The 10,646-nt window shown below is 50.5% G+C and overlaps 1 protein-coding gene across 15 annotated transcripts in view; it reads right to left on the bottom strand.

The window, feature by feature from the left end:
- Nucleotides 1-216: 216 nt before the first annotated feature.
- Nucleotides 217-10,646, bottom strand: part of Ahdc1 (AT-hook DNA binding motif containing 1) — a 67,299-nt gene continuing 56,869 nt past the window's right edge. For 13 of the 15 annotated variants that reach the window (XM_087215458.1, XM_087215467.1, XM_087215466.1 and 10 more), the window contains one exon: nt 217-546. The gene's annotated coding sequence lies outside the window, so the exon portion shown is untranslated. Of the gene's footprint in view, nt 547-7,214; nt 7,265-7,455; nt 7,617-10,646 lie in introns of all 15 variants that reach the window. The other 2 variants (XR_015452765.1, XR_002397000.2) reach the window with 2 other exon arrangements.

Here is a 10,646-nt window from a genome sequence, read left to right as displayed (position 1 = left end):
TCCTGCCAACAGAAAACAACAACAACAACAGAAGAGAAACCCAAAAGAGTGAAAAATAAGGAAAAAAAAAAAAAGAGAGCTCCCGCAAGAGGTTCTTCACCCTCCCCCCCACCATGCGAATTTGCACACCACGGGACCACAGCAGGTTTACAGAATGCAATATACAATCCACGATTTATAATAAAACAGTATATACAATAAATAGGATATTGTTCATTTTTGTCAAACGACCTGTAGATAAATTTCTCAGTGCATACTTGCAGGGACTCTGGACACCTGGAGGCCCCGCTCGCAACCTCTTGCACACGCTCGCTCTCTCGCTCTTTTTTTTTTTGTCTTTTTCTAAAACTGTGTTTTGTTTTTAAGTTTTGTACATTTTTAAAAAGTATTTACAATTGCTGGTTTTGTGCAGAAAGGGCTCACCTTCGGCTTCTGCGTGGAGATGGGGGGGTAAGGGGGAGATGGGGCTGCAGGGGGTGTGGGAGGCAGAGGGGCAGGTGCTCCTGCCAGAGGACAGGAGGGGTCTTGGCGTTGGTTTTCTGAAAGCTGCAAAGAAACACAAGAGAAGTGGCAGAAGTTAGCAGCAGGCACAGACATTGAAGACTAAACCAAGGAGGCGAAGAGTGGGCCCCATTCAGTTCCTAATGGGATTCTGGGAGAAGCTAACTATATTACTGCTTCTCCCATAAACTCCAAACTGACCATGTGACTTTGGGACTGGTTCCAGCCCTCTAGAAGCTCAGTTTCCCCAACTGTAAAACAGGAATGCCCAAGCCCCACATTAAGAGGTGAAGGACATGCTGGGTAAGAAGTTGAGGTCCTGAGCAGTTGAATTTGTTAGCTTGGGCTCTGGAGTTAGACACAACTAAGTTCAGGTTTCAATTTCTTCTAAATCTAACCCTCTTCCTAGTCCCACCAAGGCCATTCTGTTTCTTAAAGAGGTGAAGTGATGAGGAAGTCTCTCTGAAGGAAGAAATAAACTGCCCAACACAATGCCATCTGTTTGGCAGAACGCTGCTTTCCTGAAGCTCAGAATCTCCCAAGTCCTCAGAATCACCAGATGCTCGAGGTTGGGCATAGCTCCCTTTCCTAGACAATCCTAAAGTCTGTAGGTCCTAACTTCCCTATGTAGACATTCTGGACTCTCAGCTCTGCTTGGATGAGTGACAAGGTGCCCAGGACAGGGCTCTGTCATTCTCCAGGCCTCGGGCCATTAGCCTGCCCACTTCTCAGAGCCTTGAGCCTCGTATCTCCCACCCACAGTGTATGACTATTTCCTCCAGAATTGAGGGCAGGGGTGGGGGCGCTAAAACTGCTTCCTAAGCCTCCTTCGTGAGCCAGCCCTCCTCCCCCACACCCGCAGGAGCCAGGCGGCGACAGAAAGCCTCTCCTCCCTTGTACTTTCTTGGCGTCCCTTTCCAACAGGGCCACATTGACATTCTGCTCAGCCTCAGCTGCTGTCTGCTGGGCAGTCAGCCCCAGGGACAACTTTTGTCCTGAGGTTGGACTTGCCAGGATGCCCCCAAGGGCCAGGGGACCAGGTGGGCTCCTGCAGAGCAGGGGCAGCAGGCATTCTGGTGATAAGACCAGGCTTTGAGCAGAGTCCTGAGGGAGGGCAAGGGCTGTGTGTGGCGGGTCTTCGGGACGGGAGGGGAAAGCCATGTGCTAGGGTGGCAGCTATACCGCAATCGGGGTGGTAGGCAGAAAAGCAGCTCTTGGGGGTAGGAGGTGCTATGGGGATGCATGTCAGCTCTCCATATTTAGAGTGACAAGTGGGACCAGCTGCAGAGATTAGGGGGCAGGACTGTGGTAAATGGGGTGCCAGGTTCAACTGAGGGCTGGGGGCCTCTATCCAGAGGCTGGCCTTATTGCAGCTGAAGGACTGTTGCCAAGCTGGAGAACCTATGTTGGGTGACAAGTGAGGGGAGACTTAGGGTGGCCTGCTCCAAACTACTTAGTACGCTGACAGTGAATCCCGGCACTGCTGGCTCCCCGAAAGGGCCTGGGGCAAGCTGGGAGCCTCTGCACAAATCCCTGCCGCCCCTGCCCCCACCAGCCCTTAGTCACTGCCAGTGACCCTCTCCAAGCCAGGTCTCCATGGTGATCTCAGCCCAGCAGGCGGCTTCTGCCAGAACCTTCCCGCGGTGCCCGAGGCCAGGCAGCAGGAAGCTTTCTCACCCTCTGCTAAGCCGCCCAATGCGTCTCACCTTCCTCCTCCCACCGCCCTCCCAGCTTGCAGGACTTGGCCAGCAGAGAATTCTGGCAGGATCTGGGGGGATGGGGAGGGACTCAAAGCCTGGGGTTTTTGGTGGAAAGAGAGGGGAGAAAGCTGTGGCTGTGTAGGACCCAGAGCTTACTAGGCTCAATCCTCCACAAAACAGAACCAAATGCCAAGGTGCTAAGCAGCACAGGGCCAGCAGGTACTGGGGATAAGGCAAAGAACAAGACAGCTCTGCTTTTGCATTTGCGAGGCTCATGGAACCGAGGCAGAGCAAATGGACCCCAAACCAAGCAATCTCTAGGCAGGCAAATGGGGGAGGTGCAAAGGGAAACCCTAGGGGGCTCAGGGAGAAAGGGGTGGTGGTGGGGGTTTGCACCTAACCTCTTCTTGGCAGGAGGGACTGTGGCTCTTAACTCACTGCTGGTTACAGTGCCCAGCACATGCTGGGGTCACGAATGTGTGTGGACTGAGTGACAGTTACGACAGATCTAGGGGTGGTCAGCATGTCAAGGTCCAGCTCAGCTTTTGCACACCTCCAGGATGGCTCCTTAGGCCACCCTGTTACCATAGCTACCAGTGTACTTGTCATTTCCTACCCTGCTCCTCCAGGGCAGAGACTTGTGTGTGGTACCTCTGTATCCTCAATGCCAACATGCCCCTGGGCCCAGGACACCAATCACTGTTCCTAAGCCTTAACCTTTTAGTGCCTCAGTAAGAAACCTTAGAGTGACATTCTGCTGAGTTCTTACGCTCCAGCAGTTTTAGCATCTGAGGTGCCAGGGCATTAAGTGGTCTCTTCCTGGCAGTGGAGGAGGGCAGAGGCAGCACTGAGGGGTAGCTGAGCAGAGATGCAAAGTGCTGCAGATGATACATAAATCAGGTTGTTCAGAGAATGCTCCCCCCCAGAGGAACACATATTTGTGCATTCATTGAAGCAACCAGGAAACATGAATTCACACTCCCATCAACTGCCAGGTGTGAGCTAAGGTTTAGCTTCCAATCTCTAGTTTCTGCCCTCCAGAAGGGAGTCTCAATGTCAAATAAGACAGTAGGGCAGAAGGCAAAGAGGGTACAGGAGAATTTGAAACTGATTTGCTGTGTGGCTAGGCCACAGCTCTTTTCTCCCCGGGCCTGTTTCTAGTCTGTAAAATAAGGAGGTCAAACAGGTGATGGGAGATCTTCAGGCATCACGACTGAGATGTTGCCCCAAAGAGAAGAGATCAGCAGCAAACTTCAGCTTTCTGAAGGCTGAGCCACCTCTCCAGCATTTTCAAGCTGTCAGGCTTGTGTGGCACCTAAAGGTGGACAGGATACTGCTTCAGGTGCTTAGAGCACACCTGACAGGCCGGAATATCATCAGGTAGGGTAGGGTGGCTCTCCCCATGCTCTGGACTTTTTCAAAATCTGTGTCTACAACTCACCAGAGGTCCTCCCCAAACCCTGGCTCTGCCTTCATACTCCTTAGGGACCTACCTCTCCCTCCCCCACTACCGGGCATGGAGACCTAAAGCACTCACTAGGGAGACCAAGTAGGGTTCATATCCATGGCCACTTACTAAACCTGTGTGTGGACACTGGGTGTGCCTCCCACCTCCCAGAGCCTCATATTCCTTACCTGTCCTGGGAGGAGGTTATACCCCACCACCCCCCTGCCCCCAATTGGAGATATCCCGGGTAAACACAGGCATCACTGATGGTATGTGTTAGACAAGGAACCAAAACATAGGCTGAGGAAGGATGAGAACAGTGGAACTGGGCGATTCCCAAGGGTGGTCCTAGCTCTACTGTTCAGTGCTTCATTGATCAGGTGGCCGAGGCCTCAGGGGAGTCCCTTTCCCTCTGCAAACTGGGAGGGGCTGTGCTTGGAGACCTTTAAAAGCTCAGTCAACCCTTATAGCATGACCTGGTTTATTTGCACACTCCTTCCCTGCCCCATTTTAGGAGTGTTTCCTGGCAGTGGGGCTGAAACTGTCCCTTACCCATACCTCAGCGCTCAGTCCTTCCTCTCAGTCCCCTATTCTACATTGTTTTTTTTTTAGTTCAAGTTAAAACACACATTCAAACGCACCTGAAATGTCTCGGGTAGGATGAGACCCTAGGGTGAGGGGAAGATGGTGAGCAGAGATGAGCAACTGGACTAAAGAAGTTGATGGCATGGTAAGGACATTCCCAGAAAGGGCTGTCATGGATACATAAAGGGCTAGAGATTAATTGGGCCTGGGAAGGATTCTGAAATGCTTTTTGGAGGAGGTTGATCTCTGAGTGAAAGACAGAAACCTACAGGTGGGAAAGCGTGGTGGGTAGGAGAGGGAACAGGTAAAGGACAGGGCACATCTGGGAAAGACCCCTCGGATAGCTCCCTGCTGATCCTAGATTCTCAGGCAAGTAAGTTATGGCATGTGTAAGAGAGGTAGGGCAGAAAAAGGCAGGATGTCAGGATAGAAGCCTTGAATACCATGCAGGGAAGTTGGGGCCTGTATTTTGTAGGCAAGAAGGCAGGAGAGGGACGAACGCAATCAAAAGGTGTGAAGCAATGGAGTTGCAGGAGCAGATGTGCTTTAATCAATTCAACCAATAAATATTTTAGGGGCTCCAGACGCCATGCATCTAAAAGTGCTGAACAACAAGCACTTTGGTGGCCATAACGGGGAGAAAGAACTCGGTGGAGTTGTTCTGAGACCCAGGTGGCTGAACTAGGGCTCAGCTCTGAAATCTCAAACTTGTCAAGACCACGTCCTGCACCCAGAAGGCTCTTGCTGTCTGTCTTGCTCACATGGTCAGCAGGGTGGCCCCGATGATTCTCCTGGGAGAGCTCAAGTCCTTTCCCTGGAGAGTGATGCCAATGTGGAGGTTTTTATTTTTTGATGCTAGGGACTAAATTCAGTGCCTCATGATGCTAGCTAAGTGGTCTATCACTGAGGTACATACCCAGCCTTTAAAAAATTTTGAGGTAGGGTCTCACTAAATTGGATGGGCTGGCCTTGAACTTGCAATCCTCCTGCCTCAGCCTTCTGAATAACCAGGATTATAGGTGTGTACCACCAAACCTGAAAACAAGGAGGCTGTTAACGAACCTGTTTACAGGCTGCAGGACCCACGAGGGTAGGGCACTGTCTGTCTTGTTCAGTGGTATTCTTAATACTGGATGCAATACCTGGTCCAGAGCAGGTTGCTAGTTCATGTGTGCTACACACAGAATGAACCTACTTCCCCCACTCTCCAACACAAACAGTGGTTTATGGCAGCAAAAGTTATGATGACAAAGAAGGTATATCTACCAGAAGAAAAACATCATGATGTATTATGAAGAAGGAAATATTTTTCAGATGATTTGTGTTGGGAGAGAAGATGGGTCTACATAACTGTGGACAGTTTTCTTAGTAGACCCAGGTCATTTTAAGCCTGTGTCTTGTGCCCATCAGGTCCCTTGGGATGGACTTACTTTGTCCCAGTGTCCCTCCCTGTTCCCAGGAGGACTTGGTCCAGGGGCTAGAGCAAAGAATTCAGTGGTATGCTGGGAATTTAGCTCAGTGGCGCTGTGCCTGTCTTGCAAGTGAAAGGTCCTGAGTTTGATCCCCGGTACCAAAAAAAAAAAAAATGAATTCAGTGGTACTTCAAAGTCTCCTTCCAAAGGCCCCAGACCCACACAGGGCTCCATGGGCCTATGCAAGGGTCCAGAAGCTAGGGTTGAAGTCTGTGACTCACAGGCTGGGTCAGAGGGCCCGGAACTCAATCTGTGGAAAGGTATCTATCCACCCTCCTGCCACCCACTGCTTGCTGTGGGCCAGGACCAGGCTATGTGCTTCACATGTAATCTCATTTAATTCTCACAAGAGACCCAGAGAAGTGACATGACTCATCAGGTGAATGACTCACCAGGTCACCTAGCTGGGAAGGGATGGAACCAGGCTGTGCGCAGAGGCTTTTCTGAAACCGCAGGTGGGCTCCTAGCCATCACCCTCCAGTTGCAGAGCTCTGCTCCGGGATGTGGGGAGCTGAGAGAGGAGGAGTGCGAGAGGATGTGTTCACAGAGAGATAGCATTTCCAGGGACTGGAGCCTCGGCACAGGCGGACCAGCAGAAATGTGGCTGCAGGAGTGGCAAGAGATAGGATCGGAGGGTGGATGGGTTCAGAGAAGGAGGAAAAGCTGGAGCCCGTAATAAGCACGGCAGGACTGGCTGAGCCCTGCCTGACTAGAAGCCTCTTGCTCAGAGTGAGGGGCAAGATCAAGTGACCTCTCAAGGTTTCAAGACACAGAGAGACAAAGCCCAGAGCAGCCAGGCCTGGACATGCCTGCTGACCCCAGCTGGATGGTGGCCTTGGAAACTGCCTCCTGCTCCAGTCAGGCCCCAGCTGGTATAACCTTGGAGGACCTGTGACATTTCTCTTGGCTTCAGTTCCAGGCCCTCTGAGGGGAAGACGAAGGGGGCGGGGAGGACTCAAGATTCCTGAACACCTCGGAGGCCCTTTCTACTCTCCCACTCTCATCCCCAGGACTGCTAGGGCCAATCTTCAGCCCACAGGGTCCCAGTGTGGAGCCAGTCTGTCTGGACCAGAAAAGCTATCTGCATGGCCCACCCCCCTCCCCATCTCTGTCCTGTCAGCCACAGCTCTCAGCCCAGTTGTGCCCCACATTCCCCACTCCCTCCTTGGACCTTTCATCTTCTACTCACTCTGAGAGGTAACCTGCCTTTGTACACAGTTCCCACAGCCTGGAATGCCCTTCCCTGTTTTCAAGTCTTGCCTATTCTTCAAGGTCAAATTCAAGTGCCATTTCTTCCACAGAACCTCAAAATCCACTTAAAATGTCAGATCCAAAATGAACTGTAGAGCTTGTCCAATCTGACCCTTCATTTTGCAGCTGGGGAACCAGGGTGCGGGGTGGAAAAGTGCAGCTGCATGGCAAGAGTCCCCAGGCTGTGGAGGGGCAGTAATATGTTCCAAATCTGGCTCTACCATATATGGGTCCCCTGGGCCAGGTTCCTAGCTGTACCTGTTTCCTCAACTCCGATGGGGGCAGGAAGCACAGTCACTCCCAGGTCACTATAAAAGATTCATGGGGGCAGAATTACACAAAGGGCCCAGCATAAATGTGTGTCCCTTTTCTCACCAAGCAGGCAGAGGGAACATTTCTGACCATAACTCCAGCTGCCTGGCATACTCTCTTTGTCTGTTCCTGCCTCTGGGCATCTGCCACTTCCTACCAGGTGTTTTTAGGTTCTTTGTGTACTTGCTTTAGCTTCCTGGGGTGGATGCTGAACTCGAGGACAGAGGCCATGTCTGCTTTGTCTCCTCAGTGCTTGGCAATGAAGGAGCACAGAAGAGCTCAAGATGCGTGGCTGAGCTGAATTACTGCTTCTCCAGTGCTTCTCCCAGCATCAAAGCTGCTCACTGCCTGTTGGTGAGTGAGCGTGTCATTGTCTTCTCTGTTTAAGCCTTCTGTTGACAATGTGACTCCCTCTATTAATTCTCCTTTCTTGCCACTTTCCTTCCTATACCCTCAACTCTCTCACTCCTACCATGATTTTAACTGGCACTGGAGGGTTGCTCTACATGGAGGAGCTTGTGTGCCATTTTAGAGAAAGAAGGGAGACCTTGTCCCAAGCTACCACCACTGTTTGTCTGGACCAGGAGAGCCAGTCTTCCTGCTTCAATGTCTGTGACCTGAGCATTCCAGGTGAGAAGCCCCTCTGCAGTAGCCCCTCATCTGTCTTGGAATAGTCCAACCCCTTCCAGTTCCTTGCTTGATCTGGCCCTACCTGCCTTGCTTCTTCATTTAGCTTAACTGCTTTTCCATCAGTTCCTCAGAGCCAAGCCCCTTCCTGCCTCAAGGCTGTACACACTGCTGTTCCCTCTGCACAGAGCACTCTTCCCCATCTAGCTGTTTAGTCCCTTCATCCTTTGGGCAGGAGCTTCAAGGTCTGGTCACCCTCTTGCAGACTCTCACAGTTTCCTAGCTTTGTTTCTTCTGCACCATCTTTCCCACAGTTGTAATGATCAAATTGTCAGTGTTGTTCTGTTTACTGTCTTTCTCTCTAAAGTGGAAGCCCCCTGAGGACCAAATGGTGCTGCAATACCTGGCACATGGGATTGCTGCACAGATACCTCTGGAATAACTGCACAAATCAGTTGGAGGACAGTGCTGTTAACTCCCAGCCCTGGGTGGGGAGCAGGGCCAGAATGTGGGGCTGGATGGCATCCCAGTTCCTCCTGTGTTCAGCCTCACTGGGTGGTTCCATTATGTATTTCACTGAGCTGAGACCTGCCCAAACACCCAGGCCCCATACCCATTCATTTCCCCAACCAGAGCTTGGGAGAAACGGTTTTTGGATTATTTCACATTTCTGGATTATCCACGAGACATATTCCTTCCAGTGAGAAGGATCAAGTTTGACATTTAAACCCTAAGTACCTTCTCCCTGGCCTGCTTCAGATCTGTGGCTCTGCTGCTTGCGATGAGATGCATGGGGAATGGAAGGCCATTTTAATCTTGGCCTGGCTTCATTAGGAAGGAAAATATTGTGCAAAAAAATAAGATTTGGGCCATTGTTTCTGCCATGCAGAGCTAAAGAGTCTAAGAGATTATTAAAGTCAATTTCCTTGAACAGATGGGAAAACAGAGACCACAGAGGGGTAGAAGCTTGGTCAAGGGCATGTAGCAAGTTGGGGGCCCATTGGGGACTGGTCCTCCCCCAGGCTGCCTAGATGTCACATGCTGTCCTATGCCACCTTTAGGCATCAGGGCAGCTGGGATCTGGCAGAGAGGGGATAAGTTTCCACTAACATTACTTTAGGACCCAGAGTCACCCTGGCTATGAATGGCCTCCCAGGAGGCTTTGGGGCAGCAGAGGTGGAAGGTGAGGGTCTCAGACAAGCCCAAATCCACCCCACCACCAAGTATCACATCTGGGGCAATTCTGTGACAAATCTGTTGTCCAAAGGTGGGATCAGCTGTGGCTATTTTCTGGAAGAGGCTTTAACCCTAGTCCCTTTGATCATTTTGGGGCATTTTGTCTTTTTTTTCCTCCCCTTTACTAGTGATTGAATCCATAGCTGTTGCCTTTGGACTGAGCTAGATCCCTATCCCTTTTTATTATTTTTTAAAAATTTTGAGACAGGGCCTTGCTAAGTTACGAAGTTCCCTAGGCTGTGCCTGAACTTGCAGTTCTCCTGCCTCAGTCTCCCAGAGTGCTGGGATTATAGGCATGTGCCACCATGCCCAGTTTCTTTTCTTTTTCCCTCCCTTACTTCTCTCTCTCTCTCCCCTCTCTCTCTCATACTGGGGATTGAACCGAGGCACACTCTACCACTGAAAATTTTTTTATTGTGAGGCAGGGTCTCAATAAAATAAGTTACCCATCTGGGCTCAAACTTGCAATGCTTCTGCCTCAGCCTTCTGAGTAGCTGGGATTACAGGTGTGTACCACTATGCCTGGCATTTCATTTTCATTTTTATTTTTTATGTTTTTGGGTTTTTTTTGGACTGGGGATCAAACTCGGGACCTTGCCCTTGTGAAGCAGGCGGCAGAACCACTGAGCTAAATCCCCAGCCCTCATTTTCATTTTTAAAAATACCAAACCATTTTTTTTTTTGTACTGGAAATCAAACTCAGGGCTTCACACTTGCCAGGCAGGTGCTGTGCTGCCCTGGCCCCCAAAATACCAAATCTTAAAAATACTAAAACTGGGTCAGGGATTTAGCTCAGTGGTACCATGCCTGCCTCTCGAGCATAAGGTCCTGAGTTCGATACCTGGTGCCACCGCCCCCCCCCCCGAAAAAACCCCAAAATACTAAAACTGACTCCAACTAATGAGGTCACAGTGCCTGATAAAAACAGTACCTAAATATCTTGCAATATTTAACTGAACTCTTAGAAAAACTCCTGACTTGAGGAAAGGGGTTCACTTTTCTAGGGGTAAAACATTCTACCTAGGGACAGACCCATTGGTTGCAGGTTCCCAGGGACAGTGGGATCACATGTCCCTTTTTCATGTCTGCATCCCTACCTTACATGCCCCTGAACACACTGAACCTCAGGCCAAAGATGTTGGAAATAGATTTGAGGGTACTCTGAGAGCCCAAGAGATGACCATTTGGACCATTTCAGAAAGCCCTAGATGAGTGTGTGACCAATATGTACTGGTCACACTCTGGCCTTGGCCAGGCAACATCATGGAGTCATCAAAGCTCCCAGGAAAACGAGGATGCCCAGCAGGGCTGGAACTCCAGACTGGCCCTGGGTGCATGATTATCTGACCTGCTTTTTCCTTCACCTGTCTTACACAGAGTGAGGCAAACACCTTCTCTCCTAGGAGTTCAAGTGGTACCTCCTGCCCAAGGCCTAGCATGAAGAAGGGAAACAAATGCTTGATGAGCCAAACTAGATGGCTCTGTTCAGTCTGGTTCTTCTGCTACTCCAATTCT

Source organism: Heterocephalus glaber, unplaced genomic scaffold (genome assembly GCF_053883595.1).
Source record: "Heterocephalus glaber isolate CG9 unplaced genomic scaffold, H.glaber_assembly_v1.0 deba00001452, whole genome shotgun sequence".
NCBI classification, from domain to species: domain Eukaryota; kingdom Metazoa; phylum Chordata; class Mammalia; order Rodentia; family Bathyergidae; genus Heterocephalus; species Heterocephalus glaber.
The sequence above is the reverse complement of the archived record's forward strand: the minus strand, read 5'-3'. Positions and strand labels throughout refer to the sequence as shown.